Consider the following 25045-nt stretch of genomic DNA (forward strand, 5'->3'; position numbering starts at 1 on the left):
CCTCCAGACTTGTCTTCTTCACACCAGCTTGCTGTTCTTGTTCTCACCTTTATCTTGTTCTTGCCAACCTATTGTTCTTGCCAACCTGTTATTCTTGAAAGCCTGTTGTTCTTGCCAGCCTGTTGTTCTTGCCAGCCTGTTGTTCTTGTCAGCCTGTTCTTGGCAACTTATTCTTCTCGACCCTCTCTCCTAGTCTTGGGCCTCTCCCTTACGTTAAATACATAGGGATCGTAGTGCACACTGCTTGTGGAATGGGAAGCACTTAGTCTTGGTCCTTGGTAGGGAATTGTAGCTAGATTCCTGGAATCAGGAGCCTTTGAAGGATTATGTAACAGGAGAATGGTTGGATCTCATTAACCCGGTAGTTCACGCAGTCAGCAGCACCTGGTCTAGTTAGTAGCAATTGGTCAGGTCAGCAGCACCTGGTCTAATCAGTAGCACCTGGTCAAATCAACAGCACTTGGTCTGGTCAGTGAATATGACCTAACCTGAGACTTGGACTTGCCTCGCATGGGCCAGCAGACCTGCTGCAGTGTTCCTTCTTTCTTATGTTCTTATAATAAGTATTAAGTGGAATTAGAACACAAGAACATAATTAGGGTTAGTACATACTGTGGTGTAATAGCACACACAACCAGTGCAAAATAAATAACCGGACTGGAACAAATAGAGCCCGAAAAAGTAATAGTCAGCAGTGAAATCAAAGGTTGGTGCTGCAGTGAAAAGCTCTGTCTCTCCCTCTCCCCCGAGGCACTGTCCCTCCCTCCTCCCCGAAGCACTGTACTCGTCTCCATTTCTCTTCCTCGTTCTTTTATCCAACATATACGACATCAGACCTACTAGCACAAGCTAGTCAGGTCCATCTCACACTCACCCATACCCACTCATGTATTTATCTAACCCATTTTTAAAACTACACAACGTTTTAGCTTCTATGGCGGTACTCATAGACAGGTTGTATACTAATGACCCTCTTCAAGGTAGCAGAGATTGCAGAGCTGGGGAATATACAGAGAGCCTTCACTCTTAGTATAAATTCATTCAAGCACTTCAACTACTGAACTGTACTCTTTGTAACGTAGGCGAGAAAGATACATCATAATCTACTCCTGGAAGATTCTGGAGAGACTGATAACAAATCTGCACAGTGAAATCACTCCACATAAAGCAAGAGGCTTGGTACACGGTGCAAAATACCTCCTGTGTTTTGAGTAGGTTCTTAATGTATATAGTACTTCTGTTTTCCTGGTGTTAGATCACAAAAAAAAATCCAAGACATCCAGACCTTAAGAAAAGTCCTAAGATAACCCGACGTGGAGTAGCAAATCTCAAGACAGCCAGAGGCCGACAAGACCCAGGATCCGAAGAGGAGAGATGGCGCTTCGTGCTACACCCAGCTCCGTGTACGAAGTTAGGACATTAATGGTTTTAAACTTGGGTGCGTGGTGGGTGCTAATCTGCCACACCCACTCACCCCACTCTTGCTCCCGATTCCCTGCACCACTCATCTTCATACGTTTTCTGTGTTAAAAGTGTGCGCCGAGGTGTTAGCGAATTAACACTAAAAGCTTGGCTTTGTTAACTGTGTTGAAGATGAGCTTTGAAGGAGCTGGGATGAGTGCTCAGGTGTGGAGGACACAGTTGAGTTGTTGTTTGTAAACCCTGGATCAGTCCTGGTGGGGAGGGAGGGGTGAAGAAGGTGGGGAGGGAGGGAGGGGTGAAGATGGAGGGGGGGAGGGAGGAGTGAAGATGGTGGGGAGGGAGTGATGGTGGGGAGGGAGAGAGGGAATGATGGTGGGGAGGGAGAGAGGGAGTGATGGTGGGGGGAAGGGAGGGAAGGGGGGGAGGGAGGGAGGGGTGATTGGGTGGGGAAGGGAGGGAGGGGTAAAGATGTTGGGGAGGGAGAGGGAGTTGAGAGACTGGAGAGGAGGTGGGGGAGGAAGATAATTCAGATTGCATGATCTGCGGTTGTTAAACACGAGCAGTTAGACGGGGAGGGGGGTAAATGTCACGGTAACCTCCCCCCCCCCTTTCTCTCTCTTTACACAGGGTTTTACAAGGTTAGGTTTAGGGTTCCTAACATTATTTACAAACCAGGAGCTGTTACCTACATCAGCTCATTTGAAAGCGTTTTTATTATGAGATATACAGATAGGTAACAGGATGAAGTTGGAGCCATCTGTTGCCCAGCGATTTCATTCGGTCAACTAACTTTAATTCGGTGATGTCATGATGTACGAACATGTTCCAGACACGAGAAGGAATAAATAATTCTCTCTCTCTCTCTCTCTCTCTCTCTCTCTCTCTCTCTCTCTCTCTCTCTCTCTCTCTCTCTCTCTCTCTCTCTCTCTCTCTCTCTCTCTCTCCAACACTTAACCATGACCTTGGTTTTCGAGACCTTGAATTTCATGCACGTTTGAGTACTTTAGTAGAAAGTTGTCCTGCAGTCACTCAATTACGTGTTGCAGAGGAGCCTGCCAGCTGCGCCTGGTGTGCTGGAGGGCCGGTGGTGCACCCAGTGTTTGAAGCGGAGGTAACCTTACACCGTGCGGGCGGGAGTAGTATTACTGTGTTTGTATATTTGTATATGTGTGTTCGTATTGGCAAGCCTCTGGCCTCTCCTCCACGTATGAACCCTCCATGTTTAACCTGCGTCCCTCCAGCGGGACTCCCTCAGGCCTCCAGTTTTTATTTTCCTTGTCCGGCACTCCTTCAAGGACCTTACTGGAAATAAATCTCTGACTTTTTTGGGTTTGTCTGGCTTTTTTGGGTTATCCTGGGTAATCTACACATATGCTACTATATATGATACTATATATGATATATGCTACTATATATGATCGAAGTGTATAAGTGGAAGATAGGTATTAATAAAGGGGATATTAACAAGGTCTTGAGGATATCTCTCCAAGAGAGAACCCGCAGTAATGGATTTAAATTAGATAAGTTTAGATTTAGAAAGGACATAGGAAAGTATTGGTTTGGAAATAGGGTAGTTGATGAGTGGAACAGTCTACCTAGTTGGGTTATTGAGGCTAGGACTTTGGGTAGTTTCAAATTTAGGTTGGATAAGTACATGAGTGGGAGGGGTTGGATTTGAGTGGGACTTGCACATCGGAGCTTGTTTCTTGGGTGGCATTGAAAATTGGGTTGGTCAAATGTTTGTTAGTGGGATGAATTGTAAAGGACCTGCCTAGTATGGGCCAACAGGCCTGCTGCAGTGTTCCTCCTTTCTTATGTTCTTATGTTCTTATGTTCTTATATGATAATTTATGTAACTGTATTTGTGTACCTGTACCTGACTAAACTTAAAGTGCAAGTTCTGGGTCTCCCAGTCTGTTGTGGTTGAAATCCTCTCAGACCAAACATTAATGTATTGGTCTTACCTATTTTATCACCTCAGTGCCCTTACAAGGGTACGGAGACACAGGGACTAATTACCTCGTCTTTTGTATATAGGTCTACAGTCTTCTTATTTTGTCCTTGAATTTGTACTGATAAAGCCACTGGACGGCAAAACGCCTACAAATAAAGATACCCAGATGTTGCCGAGTTCCTTAAGTGAATGTGACCTGATCTGACTAGGTTGGGTGCATTGGCTTAAGCCGGTAGGAGACTCGGACCTGCTCGCATGGACCAGTAGACCTGCTGCAGTGTCTACTGATGTGATAACTTGATGTGATAACTGTGGTAATAACAGCAGAAACCATTTGATTCTCACCACCATCAGCGGGAATTTGCTTTGGTATATTTTGTTTTTAGAGTAAGAATTCACAACTTTAATTCCGACTGATGAGTCCTAACCAGTGCTCAACCATTTGCTCGCACACGTCTAGTGAGAGTTTTACCATCTGAGAGAGAGAGAGAGAGAGAGAGAGAGAGAGAGAGAGGTAGATATAGAATATTGGTATAATAATTAGGAGTGTTGGAGGCGGGGTGCAGGTGTAACGTGGACAAAACTCAATTTACATATATTATGTTGGTGACGCTGGAGAGTAGAGTTTATGTGCTAGTTGTGCTTCATGCTTCCTTCCCTCCCTCTCCTTCTCTCCCTCCTCTTCTTCCCTGCTAGTCTTTCCCTCCCTTCCCTGCTAGTTTCTCCCTCCCTTCCCTGCTAGTCCCTCCTCCCTGCTAGTCTGTCTTCTCCCCGCTAGTCTCTCTTTTCTCTTCTGCTAGTCTCTCTCTCTCCTCCCTGCTGGTCTCTCCCTCTCCCTGATACTGCTTCCTTCCTTCCTTCCCACCTGGCAGTGTCTCCTTCCTCTCCTTGAATGCTAGTGTGTCTCGTGGTGTTAAGCAGACGGAGGGTCGAGCCTCCAGCACACTCTAATATATGTGATGAATGGTTTGAAGAATTGAGACACTTATGCAACACATGGGAATCTTTATTGAAGAAACGTTTCGCCACACAGTGGCTTCATCAGTCCAATACAAAGTAGAAATGGGTAAGGAGAGTAGAAGTTTGAGGTAATCAGTCCCTGAACCTGGAATCGATGTGTTCAGTCCATCACTCTTGTAGGAAGTGCAGCATAGGGCCAGAGAGGTGGCTTATATACTGCGGTGAGATGAGTTGAAGCAGGATGAGGTGAGATCACAGTGGGACCTGCCACTAGTGTAAGTAGGTCGTCGACCAACACGGATTTTCCCCTTCAGGGAACACCTTTGGGCTAGTCTGGGACTGAGCCGCAGGGGCGGTGACCCCTGGAAACCAGTACTGGAAAACCTGTAATAATTTTACATAGTATCACATTTAGTATCTACGAAATAGTATTAATATTTATTATTATTATCTACTATTATAGTCGTCTGTAATTATTTACTCTTATAGTCGTCTCTATAATTAACTATCATAGTCGTGTGTGTGTATATATATATATATCTCTTTCTTTCAAAACACCGGCCATATCCCACCAAGGCAGGGTGGCCCAAAAAGAAAAACGAAAGTTTCTCTTTTAAATTTAGTAATTTATACGGGAGAAGGGGTTACTAGCCTCTTGCTCCCGGCATTTTAGTCGCCTCTTACAACACGCATGGCTAACGGAGGAAGAAGTCTGTTCCACTTCCCCATGGAGATAAGAGGAAATAAATAAGAACAAGAACTAGAAAGAAAATAGAATACCCAGAGGGGTGTGTATATATATGCTTGTACATGTATGTGTAGTGTGACCTAAGTGCAAGTAGAAGTAGCAAAACTGTTACAAAAAACGCGATTCTAAAAGCTTAGAGATCTCCAGTGAATACTAGAAAGGACTGCCCTTCTAGCATCCAGCCTGTTACTGGGTTTTCGTAACAATTAGTCAGTATCCTTGTCCAATTATCCATTAGAATTCAGTATGATTCAATAGTGCTTCAGGATTACAACTGGTTGGCTACTAACTAGAGAAATTAAAATTTAATAAATTTATTAGTCATTAAGTTGTCTAGGCGTATATCAAATTAAATTAAATTAATCCCAGTAATTAAAATAATATCACTTCTCTCGTATACAATAGTATTGTGCTGAAAGCACATATCACATTTATAATTCTTAAGTACCGTCTGGTACATTAACATTTAATAAGATATTACAAATATGTACAAGTAAGTTTGTGTGTATGTGTGTAAGTGCTCTAAGTAGTTCGCTATGTCTCACGACTCGACTAGACTTAAACAAGTGACTGACAAAGTCCTCAAATAAACTAACTTCTTAACCAACTGGCAATCAGAACAGTCTGCTTGAACAATAAAACGACTGATAAGCCGAACAACAATATAACAAGCAACTGCGACACAATCAGGAACAAGGAGATAATATAACGACACTAAGTAGGGACCATCTGCAGATCCTCCACAAAAGTCACAAAACTCCCATACTACTGAATCTAAGTTCAGCATAAGAAAATCCCCGACTGTGATAATACACAGATACCAGTACAAGTTAGGTGTGTCGCATAGACACTCTGAGTTGCTCAGAGTGTCTATGCGACACACAACCTCAGTACAACGTCGAAAATCACTAAGTCTATACAATATTCTGTGGACAGAGTTCTACAGAACTAACAAGAATAAAGAGACAGGCAATCTGTCCAACCACCAAGAGAGTCTAGACCAGACTGAATACTTCAGGCGAGGTGAGAACACCCCTCCTCGATCACGTGATAGCTCCGTGGACAGCTGCAGTTCAGCAACAGAAGCCGGCAGTCTAACGAGCCACAAGCGATAATTACAGTAGTTAGACAATCAAGACTTGAACTGAGCACATAATATGTAACTTCCTACCTAACAACATAACTAAGTCAAATAATATTATAAAGCAATATATTCACGATTTAGCTATTATCGCAAATATAAGCAGTTGCAACCTATTCAGGGGTTGCAACAAAGACGTACCTGAAATCTTGCATGTGTATGAGACAGACAAAAGACACCAGCAATCCTACCATCATGTAAAACAATTACAGGTTTTTATTGTACACTCACTTGGCAGGACGGTAGTACCTCCCTGGGCGGTTGCTTATATATATATAGTTAGTCATGTATATATTACGAAGGCAGTAAGTGGCTTCCTCGTAACTTATATTATGGAGGTTAATAGAAAATACCATACCCATGGTGTAGGTGGTACTCACACCATACCCATGGTGTAGGTGGTAGTCACATCATACCCATGGTGTAGGTGGTAGTCACATCATACCCATGGTGTAGGTGGTAGTCACATCATACCCATGGTGTAGGTGGTAGTCACATCATACCCATGGTGTAGGTGGTAGTCACACCATACCCATGGTGTAGGTGGTAGTCACACCATACCCATGGTGTAGGTGGTAGTCACACCATACCCATGGTGTAGGTGGTAGTCACACCATACCCATGGTGTAGGTGGTAGTCACACCATACCCATGGTGTAGGTGGTAGTCACACCATACCCACGGTGTAGGTGGTAGTCACACCATACCCATGGTGTAGGTGGTAGTCACATCATACCCATGGTGTAGGTGGTAGTCACATCATACCCATGGTGTAGGTGGTAGTCACACCATACCCATGGTGTAGGTGGTAGTCACACCATACCCATGGTGTAGGTGGTAGTCACACCATACCCATGGTGTAGGTGGAAGTCACACCATACCCACGGTGTAGGTGGTAGTCACACCATACCCACGGTGTAGGTGGAAGTCACACCATACCCACGGTGTAGGTGGAAGTCACACCATACCCACGGTGTAGGTGGTAGTCACACCATACCCACGGTGTAGGTGGTAGTCACACCATACCCACGGTGTAGGTGGTAGTCACACCATACCCACGGTGTAGGTGGTAGTCACACCATACCCACGGTGTAGGTGGTAGTCACACCATACCCACGGTGTAGGTGGTAGTCACACCATACCCACGGTGTAGGTGGTAGTCACACCATACCCACGGTGTAGGTGGAAGTCACACCATACCCACGGTGTAGGTGGTAGTCACACCATACCCACGGTGTAGGTGGTAGTCACACCATACCCACGGTGTAGGTGGTAGTCACACCATACCCACGGTGTAGGTGGTAGTCACACCATACCCACGGTGTAGGTGGTAGTCACACCATACCCACGGTGTAGGTGGTAGTCACACCATACCCACGGTGTAGGTGGTAGTCACACCATACCTACGGTGTGGGCAGCTCTCACAATATTACAGAGGTACATAATGGGTCCAGGAACTGAGCAACAAAATTATGATTTCTGAACAAGTTACAGTGGCAATGAATTCTTTATGCTGAAACAATGGAAAGAGAGACAAATGCTGTATTAATACGATCTTTTAGTAAGCACGTTTGGCCCACAATGGGCTCGATCAAGTCACAAACGTGTTGGTGACACGTTGTCAACAGAGGAACTCATTATACTCTATTTAAAAGAGACCTGTGCCTCAGAGACCAATTTCTGGGGAAGTGGTGGTCCCTGTGGTCCCAGCAGACGTAGTCCCATTAGGACTGAAGAAGCTGGTCGTGGCGAAACTTAGCTAATCCCCCCAAAAAGTTGGTCTAAACAACACTGTATCAACATCCATGGTCCCTGTTTCGCCCTCTTGCCAGGCAGGTTGTGAGGGGTGCCTTATCAGTCAGACTGTGATGGGTGGCTGGGTGTCTAGGACACACACACACACACACACACACACACACACACACACACACACACACACACACACACGCACACAGTAATAGCCAACTTTCCGACATTTTCAAATTACAGCTTCTCCAGAAAGTTGTAACAGCCCATCTTGGCCATTGACGCCCACCCTAACCACCCACCTTACCCCCTGCCGCCCATCCCGGGCGCCACCCCCGGAGGGTGGGCGTGGCATGGCGTCCCACGGGGCATCTGTCAGGCTCAGGATGGGTCCGGGGATTACATTAACCGCCATCCCCATTCAACGTCCACCACCACTAGCCCCAAAACACCGACCCCTGGCCTCCAGTCACGCCCCAGCCTCCTGACCTTTTGACCTATCTTATTTCCTCACCCTCCTGACCTCTTCACCTTCTCCGCCTGTTCATTACCCCTGACCTATCCTGCCTGCTGACTCGCTACACTTTCCAGCTGACGCAGTCAAGCAGTTTGGCTTATTATCACTTGATATATCCCGTCATCCTCTACTTTATCAACATCGTTGCCTCAGATTATTCAACATCTTACCACAAGATATCAGAAACACTGCTGGGACAAGAAGTCTTCAAGAGGAAACTGGACAAGTATCTTCACAAAGTGCCAGATCAACTAGGCTGTTCTGGCACCTGGAGCTGAACTCTTCTACAGGCTGAGGGACTGACTACCTCAAATACATTTTCTCCAAGGTTGATGGACTGATTCCATCATCTCTATTTTGGTAATAGAGTTGTGGATGAGTGGAACAAACTCCCAAGTACAGTTATAGAGGCCAGAACGTTGTGTAGCTTTAAAAATAGGTTGGATAAATACATGAGTGGATGTGGGTGGGACCTGATAGCTTGTGCTACCAGGTCGGTTGCCGTGTTCCTCCCTTAAGTCAATGTGACCTGACCTGACTAGGTTGGGTGCGTTGGCTTAAGCCGGTAGGAGACTTGGATCTGCCTCACATGGGCCAGTAGGCCTGCTGCAGTGTTCCTTCGTTCTTATGTTCTTTTTACTACTGCTCCCTCTCTGACTGAAGAGGCCTACTGTGTAGGCGAAACGTTTCATCAACAAAGATACCCAACTGCTACACATGTGTCTTAATCTTCAGATAGTATTGTGGCAGGGAAGAAACATGGGACTGAAGAAGCCACTGGCTGGCGAAACGTTTCCAGAATAAAGATACCCAAATGTGGCACTAGTGTCTCATTTGTCAGCATGAGAGTCTTCAAGATGGTGGCGGTGGTCTGAGCCCGTTGCCACGCCTCTCTCTCTGTGTGGGGGTGTGGGCAGGTGTAGTGTGGGGATGTGGGCAGGTGTAGTGTAGGGGTGTGGACAGGTGTAGTGTGGTGTAGGTGGGAGTGTGGGCAGATGTAGTGTGGGAAGTGGGCAGGTAGACTGTGAGGGGGCGAGGTTAATAGCCTTTGCTAGCATGAACTAGTTCAGGAAGAGAGCTCAAAGGTGCCATTATAATGACTGACGCTGCAGAAATGGGAGGGGGGGGGGATATCTTGTATAGCTAACATTCATGTACATATTATTGTGATCTGATCCTCTCTACGACAACCCAACTCCAGGTGATTTTTTAGTGGCAGGAAACGGAAAAAGAAAATGGAAGGAAATAACAAAAATAGTCCACCACCTTGGAGCCTTGTTGGACTGGAGGCGCAGCCAGTGGCCACCCATGGCCCTCCAGAATTACAACTACTGATGCCAATAACAAAATCCCCCCAAACAAACACAGAATACAACCTCTTTCATATTTGCTAATATACAGGGCCTTAAGCCATCCACCAACAACAAAATACCTTTTATCAGTGGACTTCTAGAGGAGTCTAATGCAATGTTTGCAGCCTTCACAGAGACTCACACAAAAGATCACTTTGACAGTGAAATATGGATAAGTGGTTACAACCTTTTTAGATGCGACAGAAAAAACAGGCAACAAGGGGGGGGGGGGTTGGCCTGTATGTCAAAGAGTCCCTTATCTGCACGGAGTTGCTGAACACCACAAATGAGGTAGTTGAAGTTCTATCAATAAAGATCGAGAACCAAAACCTAGTCATTGTGGTTGTATACAAGCCGCCAGATGCAACCTCACAACAGTTCAAGGAACAGCTACTGAAAATTGATCACTGTTTGGAAAACCTTCCAGCTCCATCCCCAAACACCTTACTGCTTGGTGATTTCAACCTAAGAAGAATGTAGCAAATAATGTTATAGCTGAAACAATCCCCGGAGGTAGCGCAGATGAAAGGTCACTATTACAACCTAGGATTTCAAATGGCCTGTTATCCCAGGTGTAATGGGAGCAAATAAACACTGTAGAAAAAGTTAAGACTTATATTATCCTTCACCAATTATAACAGCAATATGTACACTATGTACAGTGATAAATATAGTGCACTCCACAGTAAGCAAGGCAGAAATAGAAGCCACAAGATAGCAGACCGTGCTTCAACCAGCTCTAGAGTGGGAATGACAAGGGCAGACAGGAGAGCGGTATCCACATAACCTCTGCGATTGTCAATCCCACCTTCTTATTGGCTAGAACCTGGTCACTAGTTGAACGATGGGGCCCCATCATCAACTCTTAGCAACCTGGTTCGCTGGTTGGGGGAGATAGCCTGTAAATGAGGGTGTGTCCATGCGCCGAATAAAGGTTACGTACTCTTTGCATGCCACACCCCCACCCCCGAGAAGGCTCAGGATTAGGCTGCCACCTCCCAGTGGTAACCGTGCCGCCATGGCACAAAATAATGGGACCGCCTATCCTCTCCACCATCCAACTCTTAGATAGAGCTCAGCTTTCCTAGTGCCTGAAAGCCAAACCCTAAACTCAGAGTGAGACAGCAGTCAGATAAGCCAACATAGGTCCAAGATACAAGCGGACGGTAGCCCGTATCCCCTCACTAAAAAAAACCCCCACATCAGGGGATAAAAAAAAGAGCTTGAAAGGGGGGTTACCACAAATACATCCTAACCTAAATAAAATATTAAACTAGACTCTTGACAAAGAGTCTGCCAACACATTTTCTTTGCCGGCAATGTAACGAATTTTGAAGTTATAGGGCTGCAGCCTGAGCGTCCAACGCATAAGCCTTGTGTTGTGATTCTTCATGGCTTGGAGATAGACTAACGGGTTGTGATCACTGTAGACTGTGACCACCTGCGATGTCTGGCCCACATAAACATCGAAATGCTCCAAAGCCATTACCAGCGCGAGGGCTTCTTTTTCAATGGTAGAGTAAGCTCTCTGATGTGGCTGGAACTTAGCTGAAAAGTATGCTACAGGCTGCAACTCCTTGTTCCCGATTTGTAATAGTACCGCCCCAACCCCAGACTCACAAGCATCAACCTGTAATGAAAAAGGTTTGGAGAAGTCTGGAGACAGGAGAATGGGTGCAGAGCACAATAATCTTTTTGCTTTATTAAAAGCAGTGTTACAATCTGACGTCCAATTAAAGGGAACTTTATGACTGGTAAGAGAGGTAAGAGGGGCTACAATATCTGAGAAATTCTTACAGAATCTTCTGTAAAATCCTATCATGCCTAGGAAACGTTGAAGAGATTTCCTATCATGAGGAACTGGATAATCTTTAATCGAAAGAACTTTAGCAAGTTTAGGTGCAACATTACCACTACCTACTTCATGGCCTAGAAAAGTGATAGTGGCCTGGCCAAAGGAAGATTTAGATAAATTAACTGTTAATTGGGAATTCTTAAAGGTCTCAAACAGAGCTTTAAGTCTAAGTAGGTGTTGATCCCAAGTATCAGACACCACAACAATATCATCTAGGTATGCTGCCGTGCCTTCAAGTCCTTTAATAGCCTGATGGATGAGTTTCTGGAATGAAGAGGGGGAATTTTTCATTCCGAAGGGGGTAACTGTATACTGATAATGACCTCCTGGAATTACGAAGGCAGAGATTTCCTTCGCCTTATCTGTCAAAGGTACCTGATAGTAACCTTTAAGGAGATCTAATTTGGACACAAAAGTAGCCTTACCCACAAAGTCAATTACGTCATCCAGACGAGGAAGAGGGTAAGCATCTGTAATTGTGACCTCGTTCACTTTACGGTAGTCTGTGCACATACGAAACCCTCCATCAGCCTTCTTTACTAGGATGCACGGTGAAGCCCATGGACTAGATGACTCCTCCACTAAACCATGTTCTAACAAGAAGTCTACTTCCTGCTGAAGTAACCTTTGCTTTTCAGGATTAGCTCTGTAGGGGGAGAGTTTAATTGGTTTAGATTTTCCCACATCTACATCATGGTAACCTAACGTACATTTTTTCGGCACATCCGAAAAAATATTAGGATATGACTGTAGAAGCTCAGTTAAATTGGTTGCTTGTATTTCAGATAATCCATCCATTAACGGGCTAGGATCCTTGAGGAGGACAGAATTTGAAAGTTTAGTATTAATTTCAGAGATAGAGTGCAAAGAGTCAGAGTCGTCCTCAGAGGTAGAGGACAGAGTCATTACTGGGACTTTATCTGGTGTATGAAAGGCCTTGATTTGATTAATGTGGTAAGTTTTTGTTTTTGAGGTCTTATCAATGGGAGCTACCACATAATTTAAATCAGATAATCTACTTACTATCTGCATAGGTCCCGTAAATCTAGCTTTCAAGGTGTGGCCAGGTATAGGTTCCTGCACCAACACCTTGTCTCCTGGATGGAAGGAGCGGAATTGTGCACTTTTGTCATACCTCTGTTTCATCTTACTTTGAGCTATCTTTAGGTTAGCCGTGGCTAACTCACGTGCCACCTGCAACCTTGAAGACGGGTTGTAGAGTGCTGAGCTTACGTCTTCTCCCATCCATCCTTCTTTGAGCACCCGAAGAGGACCTCGTACATTGTGCCCAAAGATCAGCTCAAACGGACTATACCCTGTAGACTCTTGCACCGTCTCTCGTACTGAGAACAGCAACAAAGGTAGAGATTCATCCCAATCTGTCGGAAAGTGCATGCAAAAACTTCTCATCATTGTTTTTAATGTTTGGTGGAATCTTTCCAAGGCGCCTTGGGACTGAGGGTGATAGGCAGTGGATAAGTTGTGAATTATCCCTAACCTAGTTAATACTTCCCTAAATGCTTTGGCAGTGAAGTTAGTACCTTGATCACTTTGTATAGTTTTAGGAATGCCAAAACAAGAAATGAATTTTGTTAAAGCTTTGAGAATAGCTTTAGTATTGATACTACGCATTGGGATCGCTTCAGGATATCTGGTTACTTTATCCATAATTGTAAATAAATACTGATTTCCAGACTTTGACTTAGGTAGTGGACCTACACAATCTATAATTAAATCTGCAAAAGGTTCTCCATCAGCAGGTATGGGTTGGAGAGGTGCAGGTTTAATAGAATGTCCAGGTTTTCCAACTTGCTGACATTCTCGGCAACACCTAATATGATTCTTCACATCTTTCTTTAATGTTGGCCAATAAAATTCTTTTGTGATTCTATACAAGGTTTTTGTAATTCCTAAGTGACCTCCTGATGACGTATTATGAGCTATATTTAATATCTGAGGTCTATACTTGGTTGGAACCACTAACCTGTCGTATAATTGCCGGCCCTCTGTCTCCTTACCAGTCTCAGTGCATACCAAATAATCATTTTTAACTTCATACTTGACTGGATGACCCAAAGAGGATTTACCCATGGCTGCCTCAAAAGCGAATTTTAACGAAGGGTCCTTACGTTGTTCCTCCCGGAAGGACAGTCCCTCGGGCATGGAAACAGAGACATCTGGCAATCCTGCAACCTGGGAATAGGAAGGCTTGATCGGGGTCTGTTCACTTGATTTACGAGACTCCGGCCGGTGTGTCTCATAAAACAACGTGGCTATTCCGAGATCGGAGTCGTCCAAGGATAGGTCAACATTCTCCCCAGACAACCCTTGGGATGTTGCCCGAGTTATGGCCAACACTGGAGAAGCATTAATCATTATAGGTTCAGGACACGAAGTAACAGTAGTAATGTTATTACCCAGTAATAACATGGCATTTTTCATGGGAAATCCTTTTGAGATACCTACAGTCAAGTACCCAGTGTAATATTTGCACTGTACATAAATTTTATGCAAAGGAACTGAATATATAGCTCCTCCGTAAGCTTCCAATAAAACTGAGGAATTCAAGGAAGTATTCTCTGAAAGGGGTAATATTCCTTCTCTGACAAGTGAGCAATATGCTCCAGTATCTCTAAAGGTATTTACTTTAGTTGGTTCTGAGTTTTCCTGAAGGGAAATAAGACTTTCGCAATAATAAGGGGCCATACCTTTTTCTACTTCTCTAGGGGACATGTTACTAGGGATATTAGAGATTTTCCCGATGGGTTGAGGTTTTTGGGGGCAGTTGGAACTGATATGACCTACTTTATTACACCTGAAGCAGACGACAGGCTTGCCCTTTACTCCCTGATGACGTTGCAAGTGGTGTCGTTCTGGCTGGTGCCTCTCTGGATATTGTTGTCGAGATGCTCCATAAGTAGTTTGCCTCTCCGCAGGGGGACCATATGTTGAGAAGCGTGGCTCACCAGGTGACTTGGTTGGATGTCGTAGACGCTCTCCCTCCGGCTGGCACTTCATTCTCCAATGTTGTCGATCTCTGCTCACGCCAGACTGTTGAAAAGAGAGACGGGACCGCTCGGACAAGGAGCGGTTCGTTTCGAAGGTATCAGCCAACCTGGCCGCCTCCAATGCAGTGGTTAAGTCACGATCCTGCAGAAAGACACGAACCTCTGGTCCCACAGACTCCAGCAGGTTATCAATCAGAATAAGCTGCACCAGCTCCTCAAAGTTAGAGACACCACTCGCTTTATACCAGCTGGTAAAAGCTTTGGTTTGCTGTCTCACAAAGTCCACCAGGGATTGACCAAGCTGCCGCCTGTTCAATTTGAAGGTCTTACGATATTTAGCTGGGATACATGTATATGCTCCCAACACTGTGGTCTTCACTACTTGATAATCAGAGAATTCAGCGTCAGTTAATACCGACGTAAATTCCTGTGCCTTACCCAATAATGCTGTATGAACCAACGCTGCCCAGTGCTGTTCCGGCCACCTCAAGGCTCGAGCCTGATTTTCGAAGCTTTCGAAAAATTGCTCTGGTTCGGCCTCATTGAAGCGGGGAACAAGCTGTACTGCTTTTTGTAAACTGAAATCGTTTACAGAATGCGAAAACTGCCTCCTTTCTCTTTCCCTATCAAATTCTTCCCTTGCGAATGCTCTCTGTTCCCTAGTTTGCTCAAGATTGATTTTTGCCAGCTGAAGTGCCAACGACGCTGATTCACCCTGAGACAACCCATGTGCACTATACTGACCATTTTGCTCCGTAGGTGTATCATCTTCCTCCTGCGAGAACATAGTAGTTTTTGCCCTAGCTCCCGTAGAGGGAGGAGTCTGATGTGCCATCTCTTCTTCAATAAGTATGTCAGCAATAAGTGAACGCAGTTGCGCAGCTGTAAGAGTGCGTTTATAGGGAATGCCAATGGAACGAGCAATTTGCCAACAACGCTGTAGGGACAATTTAGGTAGGTTATGCAAAGTATATGCCGACACCAGGCGTCTGACTCGTCTAGGTGGCATAAGTTATTCGCTATGCACAGTACGAATACCCCAACGTAACACGTTAATTTGCAGAACACGCTTAGCTATGCACAGTACGATTGCAGAATACGCATACAAGCAAAGCCGACTGCACACAAGACTGACCGTAGCGAAGCGAGCACACTGAACAAGCTAGTAGCGAGCTGTTGAACGATCACACAATAGCAAGGCTGATCATAAGCAACTGACACGCAAAATTTGTAAAGCGAAGCGAAACAGCAAGCTACACAATGTTCCTGCTACAAGCTTCACCCTAAGCTCAACCGTTTCTCTAAGTCCAGCTCTCGGACAGGCTACCCATATTACAACCTAGGATTTCAAATGGCCTGTTATCCCAGGTGTAATGGGAGCAAATAAACACAGTAGAAAAAGTTTAGACTTATATTATCCTTCACCAATTATAACAGCAATATGTACACTATGTACAGTGATAAATATAGTGCACTCCACAGTAAGCAAGGCAGAAATAGAAGCCACAAGATAGCAGACCGTGCTTCAACCAGCTCTAGAGTGGGAATGACAAGGGCAGACAGGAGAGCGGTATCCACATAACCTCTGCGATTGTCAATCCCACCTTCTTATTGGCTAGAACCTGGTCACTAGTTGAACGATGGGGCCCCATCATCAACTCTTAGCAACCTGGTTCGCTGGTTGGGGGAGATAGCCTGTAAATGAGGGTGTGTCCATGCGCCGAATAAAGGTTACGTACTCTTTGCATGCCACAGTCACACACACATGAGCTACTAAGTCTCTGCGAAAAACACACCTTAAGCCAGCAGATAGTGGAGCCAACAAGACTAGAAAACACACTTGACCTTATCTTCACAAATAATGAGGACCTGATAAGAGACATAAGAATATCAAGAACAACTAATTCTGATCACAACCTAATCGAAGTCCAGACGTACATGCATAGGGGTCCTGATCAGCAGAATGCATGTACCTATGAAGGTGTCTTCACAAAATACAACTTCAACAACAAGAACATCAACTGGGACCAGGTAAACCATGTCCTAAACGAAACATGTTGGGAAGATGTCTTAAATGACATGGATCCAAACCAGTGCCTTGAAAGGATCAACTTCCTGGCAGCCGAAGCATGTTCTAGGCATATTCCCTTAAGAAAGAAGAAGAGCAGGAGTAAACTGGAGAGAGAAAGATGCTCCCTCTTCAGAAGACGACGGGGAGTCACTGAGCTCCTCAGGAGTGCTAGAATATCTGATACACGAAAGGAGGCGCTGACCAGGGAAGTGCAAACTATCGAACTTAAGTTAAATGACTCTTACAGGAACCAGGAGAGGCAGGAGGAGCTTAAAGCTATTAGTGAAATTGAAAGAAATTCAAAATATTTCTTTTCATATGCCAAAAACAAGGCAAATACCACATTTAGTATCGGGCCCTTACTCAGACAGGATGGGACTTACACAGATGACAACAAGGAAATGAGTGAAATATTGAAATCCCAGTACGACTCTGTGTTTAGTGAACCACTAATCGGTCTGAGGATCGACGACCCAAATGATTTCTTCATGAATGAACCATACCCCCGGCCGGGATTGAACCCGTGGTCATAGAGTCTCAAAACTCCAGCCCGTCGCGTTAGCCACTAGACCAGCTAGCCACAATAAGATTCATCCAACTAGGTATATTTCTACACCATAGGAAGGTTAGCACAGGCACCTCTGTGACCACAAATGCAAGTTTTTACAGACGTGTCATTACGATTTCTTAAGTCATTCATGAATGAGCCTCAAAACTCCATAAATGTATGCCAGATTTCCGACATTACCCTAATTCCGATAGATTTCGAAAAAGCCATTGACAACATGCCTATGCACTCAGCCCCGGGCCCAGACTCGTGGAACTCTGTTTTCATTAAGAACTGCAAGAAACCCCTCTCGTGTGCCCTAAGTACACTATGGAGGAGGAGCTTGGACGTGGGTGAAATTCCACAGTCACTTAAAACAACGGATATAGCCCCACTCCATAAAGGTGACAGCAAAGCATTAGCTAAGAACTATAGACCAATAGCTCTGACGTCCCACATCATAAAAATCTTTGAAAGAGTGCTAAGAAGCAGGATTGCAAATCGCCTGGATTCCCAAAATCTGCACATTCCAGAGCAACATGGGTTCAGGGCAGGTCGCTCCTGCCTCTCACAACTACTGGATCACTATGACATGGCCTTGGATGCACTGGAAGAAAATCAGAATGCAGATGTAATATACACAGACTTTGCAAAAGCATTTGACAAATGCGATCATGGCGTAATAGCCCATAAAATACGTGTTAAAGGAATAACTGGGAAAGTGGGGAGATGGATCTTCAACTTCCTAACAAATCGAACACAGAGTAGTGGTCAACGAGTTAAATCGGAGGCTGCCATAGTGAAGAGCTCTGTTCCACAAGGCACAGTACTCGCCCCCATCTTATTCCTCATCCTCATATCAGACATAGACAGAGATATACACCACAGCACCGTATCATCCTTTGCGGATGATACTAGGATCTGCATGAGGCTGTCATCTGCTGAGGACGCGGTTAACCTCAAAGAAGATATAAACAAAGTTTTCCAGTGGGCAACGGTAAACAATATGATGTTCAATGAGGACAAATTCCAACTACTCCGTTATGGAAAACTGGAGGAGATAATAACTAGAACAGAGTATACTACTGACTCTGGCCATACAATAGAGCGGAAAAATAATGTAAGGTACCTGGGAGTAGTAATGTCTGAGGATCTCACTTTCAAGGATCACAACAGTGCCACGATCGCACGTGCAAAGAAAATGATAGGATGGATAATGAGAACTTTCAAAACGAGAGATGCCAAGCCAATGATGATCCTTTTCAAATCACTTGTTCTCTCTAGGCTGGAATACTGCTGTACATTAACATCTCCATTCAAAGCAGGTGAAATCGCAGATCTAGAGAGTGTACAGAGAACCTTTACTGCACGTATAAGTTCTGTCAAGCACCTTAACTACTGGGAACGCTTGGAAGCACTTGACTTGTACTCGTTGGAACGCAGGAGGGAGAGATATATCATAATCTACACTTGGAAAATCTTGGAAGGAATGGTCCCAAATCTGCACACAGAAATCACTCCCTACGAAAGTAAAAGACTGGGCAGGCGATGCAAAATGCCCCCAATAAAAAGTAGGGGCGCCATTGGTACACTAAGGGAAAACACCATAAGTGTCCGGGGCCCAAGACTGTTCAACAGCCTCCCATCAACCATTAGGGGAATTGCCAACAAACCCCTGGCTGCCTTCAAGAGAGAGCTGGACAGATACCTAAAGTCAGTGCCGGATCAGCCGGGCTGTGGCTCGTACGTTGGACTGCGTGCGGCCAGCAGTAACAGCCTAGTTGATCAGGCCCTGATCCATCGGGAGGCCTGGTCATGGACCGGGCCGCGGGGGCGTTGATCCCCGGAATAACCTCCAGGTAATGTTAATGTAAATAAATAAGTTTACCTTATTTCTAGTAAATCTTCTTTAATTGTGACTGATTTTCACATATTTGACTTACTTAACAAGGGGGGGGGGGTATCCTGGTGTGTAATTTACACTACCTGGAGGGTATTATGGGGATCGACGCCCCCGCGGCCCGATCCACGATCATTGTACTTATGTGTACTTGTGCCTACTTGAATGATTCGCTGGTACATGTCCCGGTCCGGGTCTTTTCCAGATGGTGGTCCGGCGTTGCTTGTGCCTAAGTGAGCCCACTGTGTGTGTGGGGTGGAGCAGTCGTGGACATGGTCGTGAGTTGCTATTTGATATTCATTGGTGTGCGCAGGGCGGTGATGGTGCTGCCAAAGTGGCCTCAGAGCCCATAGCAACTCCCCGCAGCCTTGCTCATATTTCTGGCCTATACTCAACTGAGTAGGTAGCGGTCGTGACCTACACCGAGATCTTGCAGCTACAGTAGTGGATGCACCACTGCAGCTGCAGGGAAGTGCTGGTGGCAGGAGAGTGCTTGGGAAAGGAGAGACATGTGGAAATGTAAGGAGACTGGCAGAGAGAAGTGGAGTGGGGATGGGAGGGGAGGGAGAATGTGGTGGTGGTGGGAAGGGTGATGGATAGAAGGGAGGGAGGGATATATAGGTGTGGTGGTATCCCCCGCCTCTCTGAAATCTTGCCGTGAACCCTTTCAGGTCCGTAGCTCTGAGTTTGAGAACCGCTGATCTAGACTGATGACTCTGGCAACAATGATCGCATCAAAAGTTCATTGAAGAGAATTATACTTTTCCATCGAAAAAGTTTGTGGATATTTAACATTGAAGGGCCAAGTAGATTGTACTTACTACTACCGCTGCTACTACTACTACTACGTCTACTATTACTACCACAACTGTTAATACCATTTCCACATAGTCACTACTACCATTAATACTTCTGTCATTATTATTACTATAACTACTAATACCATTATAACTACTACTACCACCATAGTTACTACTACTGTCATTACAACTACTGTAACTGCTAATACCATTATAGCTGCTACCATTATTACTACTACCTATGCTACCAGTACTACCATGCGTTGGGTAGTTTGTAACACCACCACAGCTCGTCTTGATCCAGGTGGTTCCTGGATTACTCAAGACACCAGTGACCACTGCACTGAAGTTCCTTCACTGCCTTTGTTCTTCTCTCGTATTCAAGTTTTTTTTTATCCAGTTGGTTCTTAAGAGTGTATTTATACCTTTATATATACATCTTCGGAAGCCAGTCTGTTGCAGGGTTTCTGTTATTGTCGGGAAAAAAATTCTTACCCACATTTGTGTTGCATCTCTTGCCTCGTTGTTTCATAGACTCGTCTTACATCAAACAAGCTCAGATATTTTTTTTTCTTTACTGTCTTTAAGGTTTGAGTGAGATCCCGCAGTTTCTCAAGTCTCTCTTCATAGGATTTGTTTATAAAGATAGGATTGTGCTCTTAAATTCCCATCTATTAAAGCAAACATTGCCCTGCTGTTCGTGGATATACGTTTAGTGTACCTGAAGGAATTCCTTTGAATACTCCAACTTCTTATTTCTTGTTAGGTAAGACACATATGCAACAGTTAGGTATCTTTATTTCGAAACGTTTTGCCTACACAGTAGGCTTCTTCAGTCGAGTACAGAAAAGTTGATAGAAGCAGAAGAGACTTGACGATGTAATCAGTCCATAATGGTATAAAATACCGACAGGTATTTTATACCATTTTATTGTTCATTCTTATTTCTTATTTTGAATTGTGGATTTTCGAACATTTTGGGTTCCTGGCGACTGAGAAACGTGGGAACAGACATAAATAAGCTAAGAGCTGTTATCTTCTGCTCTTTCCAGTGACCAGCCTGATTAATGTATAACCCTCGTCCTCCTCCTCAGCCAGGATGCCACCCACAACAGTTGGCTAACACCCAGGTATCTACTGCTGGGTGAACAGGGGGGGAAGGGAGGATGGGCAGTAGGTGTAAGGGAACTTGTTTGCCCGTCTGGCCCCTATCAGGACGTTATTCACAGTAGTCAGCTAACTTCCAGGTACCTATTTACTGTTAGGTGAACATCAACAAGTATAGAGGGACTTGTTTATATACATCTCCATCCACCTTTGGACATCTGCCAGAATTGTCCCATTGATTAGCTAATTATTGTTGTTAATGGATTAGCAGTTTGTTGTCTAGACACACTGCGGCTTCGGACTGCTAGATCGTCTCGTCTCGGGTGTATATGTTCACCTTCGCTAGATAGTTTTAACGCCTTGTGGCTTCAAATGAAACTAATATTTAGTGCTTTCAATCACAGGAGTTTGACTCACGAAATCGTAATAACACGATTTGTAACTCCTATAATTGTTTCGTGACTTGATTCACTGAAGTTTCTTGTACAGCTCCCAGCAGAACTGAAGTTTCTTATATAGGATATAACTTTCAGCAGAACTGAAGTTTTTCAGGACCTTCCTGAATACTTCCCACACGGGTACTTGTTTTTACCACTAGGTTGGCAGAGGTGAGATAGCACTTGGACATATGTTTCACCATGCCTGGGAATCGAACCCATCTTTCGGTTGTTAAGGCTATTAAAAAAAGATGAGAGGTGGGTTTGTGGTGCTAGTATTTATAGACTAAGACAGGCTCAGAGTAAACAAAACACACAACGAGGCCACTCACATGAATACACTGAGTACCTGGGAACACTGGCGGCTTGATGCAACACTCCTCTCACCTGGACCTTTCTCTCCCTGTTGCTGCTGCTGTTTGTTGTTCGTGATGATGTTGCTGGTGTTCGTGATGCTGTTGTTGGTGTTCGTGATGCTGCTGTTGGTGTTCGTGTTGTTGCTGCTGCTGCTTCTGTTTGCGATGTTGTATGTGATGTTGCTGTTGCTTCTGTTTGCGATGCCATTACTCGCATTCGCGTTTATGTTAATGTTGCTGCTATTCGCGTTGCTGCTGCTTCTGCTACTGTTGCTTCTGTTCCTGTTGTCACTGATGCTGCTGTTACAGTTTTTACAAATGTTCCAGTTGCTGCTGCTGTTGGCAATGTGGCTACAGCTGCTGCTGATTGTAGTAGTGCTGCGACTGCTTTTCCTACTTTTGGAAGCGTTGTATTTCCCGATGCTGTTGCTTGGGCTGTTGTTGGTGCTTGCGTACACTTGGGTGGCAGGAAGATAGAGTAATGGAGTGACATCAGTACATCTCCCGCTCGTATTTATGAGTGAAGATGACCATGCCAGCATCAGTACCGGGAGAGAATAGAGGGTACTGTGCCCACTACCTACCTCACATTCTTAACCTGTATAAAACATGTAGGTTTATCAGGCATGTTGTAGGTCTATGTTGTAGGCCAGCAGTAACAGCCTAGTTGATCAGGCCCTGATCCATCGGGAGGCCTGGTCATGGACCGGGCCGCGGGGGCGTTGATCCCCGGAATAACCTCCAGGTAACCTAGAGGTAAGGAAAAATCATCAGAGGTCTCAGGATGGCTCCTTCAGCCATCCTGAGATGGACGTGGTGGTGGCGGCGGCGGCAGGAGGAGGATCAACAGCAGCAGCAGGAGGAGGAGGAGCAGCAGCAGCAGCAGGAGTAGGAGCAGCAGCAATAACGTAGGAATGTAGTAGTAATAGTGGTTAAGCAGTTACTAGTGTACCGCTGTTATGTACAAATGGTTAACTACATATATAAAACTAGTCATAAAAAATATATAGGGAAATTAAAGTGAAGGAGACAAGTCAACACGAACAGAAGACAACTTTGTTTACCACCCCAGCCACTATGTTCCACCCCAGCCACTATGTTCCACCCCAGCCACTATGTTCCACCCCAGCCACTATGTTCCACCCCAGCCACTATGTTCCACCCCAGCTACTATGTTCCACCCCAGCCACTATGTTCCACCCCAGCCACTATGTTCCACCCCAGCCACTATGTTCCACCCCAGCTACTATGTTCCACCCCAGCTACTATGCTCCATCCCAGCCACTATGTTCCACCCCAGCCACTATGTTCCACCCCAGCCACTATGTTCCACCCCAGCTACTATGTTCCACCCCAGCCACTATGTTCCACCCCAGCCACTATGTTCCACCCCAGCCACTATGTTCCACCCCAGCCACTATGTTCCACCCCAGCCACTATGTTCCACCCCAGCCACTATGTTCCACCCCAGCTACTATGTTCCACCCCAGCTACTATGTTCCATCCCAGCCACTATGTTCCACCCCAGCCACTATGTTCCACCCCAGCCACTATGTTCCACCCCAGCCACTATGTTCCACCCCAGCCACTATGTTCCACCCCAGCCACTATGTTCCACCCCAGCTACTATGTTCCACCCCAGCTACTATGTTCCATCCCAGCCACTATGTTCCACCCCAGCCACTATGTTCCACCCCAGCCACTATGTTCCACCCCAGCCACTATGTTCCACCCCAGCTACCATGTTTACCACCCCAGCCACTATGTTCCACCCCAGCCACCATGTTTACCACCCCAGTGTTGCAACCCCTGAATGGGTTACAATGATTATTATGTATATATATAATGTATATTATCATTTCATATAATTTTATATTGCTTATATTTGCGATAATAGCTAAATCGCAAATGTATTGCCTTATATTGTTATTTGACGTAGCTTATGTTGTTAGGATGTACATAATATGTGCTCAGTTCAAGTCTTGATTGTCAAACTACTGTAATTATCGCTTGTCGCTCGTTATACTGCCGGCTTCTGAGCTGTGCTGTCCACGGGGCTATCATGTGATCGAGGAGGGGTGTCCTCACCTCTCGTGAAGTATTCAGTCTGCTCTAGACTCGCTTGGTGGTTGGACAGATTGTCTGTCTCATTATTCTTGTTAGTTCTGTAGAACTCTGTTCACAGAACATTGTATAGACTTAGTGATTTTCGACGTTGTACTGAGGTTGTGTGTCGCTTAGACACTCTGAACATCTCAGGTCTTTAGCTATAGCTTCTGACCTAATTTTGTACTGGTTTCTGTGTATTGTCACAGTCGGGTTTTTCCTATGCTGAACTTAGATTCAGTAGTATGGGAGTTTTGTAACTTTTGTGGAGGATCTGCTGATGGTCCCTACTTAGTGTCGTTATATTATCTCCTTAATCCTGATTGTGTCGCAGTCTCTTGTTATATGGCTATTGGGCTTAGCATTCTTTTCATTGTTCAAGCAGACTGTTCTGGTTGCCAGTCGGTCAAGAAGTTAGTTTATTTGAGGACTTTGTCGGTCACTTGTTTAAGTCTTATTCGAGTCTTGAGACATAGCGAACTACTTAAGAGCACTTACACACATACACACTTACTTGTACATATTTGTAATATCTTATTAAATGTTAATGTACCAGACGGTACTTAAGAATTATAAATGTGATATGTGCTTTCAGCACAATAGTATTGAACTCCAGAGATTGATATTATTTTCATTACTGTGATTGATTTAATTTAATTTGATAATATTTTTCTAGACTTAATAAATTTATTAAATTTTAATTTCTCTAGTTAGTAGCCTACCAGTTGTAATCCTGAAGCACTATTGAATCTTAATGAATTCTAATGGATAATTGGACAAGGATACTGACTACTTGTTACGAAAACCCAGTAACAGGCTGGATGCTAGAAGGGCAGTCCTTTCTAGTATTCACTGGAGATCTCTAAGCTTTTAGAATCGCGTTTTTTGTAACACACAGCTACCATGTTTACCACCCCAGCTACCATGTTTACCACCCCAGCTACCATGTTTACCACCCCAGCCACTATGTTCCACCCCAGCTACCATGTTTACCACCCCAGCCACTATGTTCCACCCCA

This window comes from Cherax quadricarinatus, chromosome 71 (assembly GCF_038502225.1).
Source record: "Cherax quadricarinatus isolate ZL_2023a chromosome 71, ASM3850222v1, whole genome shotgun sequence".
Taxonomy (NCBI): Eukaryota; Metazoa; Arthropoda; class Malacostraca; order Decapoda; family Parastacidae; genus Cherax; species Cherax quadricarinatus.